Source organism: Geospiza fortis, unplaced genomic scaffold (assembly GCF_000277835.1).
Source record: "Geospiza fortis unplaced genomic scaffold, GeoFor_1.0 scaffold72, whole genome shotgun sequence".
NCBI classification, from domain to species: Eukaryota; Metazoa; Chordata; class Aves; order Passeriformes; family Thraupidae; genus Geospiza; species Geospiza fortis.
Genome location: NW_005054338.1, coordinates 2,019,655 through 2,020,327, shown reverse-complemented (window position 1 = coordinate 2,020,327; position 673 = coordinate 2,019,655).

Genomic DNA, 673 nt, shown 5'->3' with positions numbered 1-673 from the left:
CGATAAATTTAGAAATTAATTTTCATTAAATATATCCAGGTTGTGTGCATATAACTATGTCAATTCTGCATCCTCACTACGAGGAACAAAAAAAAACCAAACTGGCAAAAGACAATCTAAAAGTGCACATACATGGTTTGGGTCAGCTATGAATGATTTTGAAACCCCACTAACAAATAACAGACTCATAACTCCTCAGTAATGGATTTAATTGTGAGAAAGGCTCATTCCACAGATGCCCTGTTGTTGGCCATGGAAGCAATGATGGGCAAAATGGATAATAAAATGATGAAGCAAAATCCACTTTTAAATTACTCTGTGGTGTGTCAGTATTTTTCAAAAGGTTTCAGGAAAATGTGGTTTTCTTTCTGTAAGAGTACCTCTACCAAAAATTATTCAGATGTGGAATTCAAGCAGAATTTTTCAAGTGACAGTCACTGAAGAGAACAAATGTTTTTTTCCCACTGAAGGGCTGTGATCCTGTAAAACTTACATCCTTGTGCTGGACTGATGACTTCAGTGGGAATACTCCTGCTGACAAAATTACCTTTGGAGCTACAATAGGATTGAAGCTGCCTTTCTTTAAACAAGCTCATCAAATTGGCATTGTAGAACACCAGTGGCTCCTGATCTTCAGAAAACTCTTTCCTCGGTTACATCTGCCCTTTTTTTT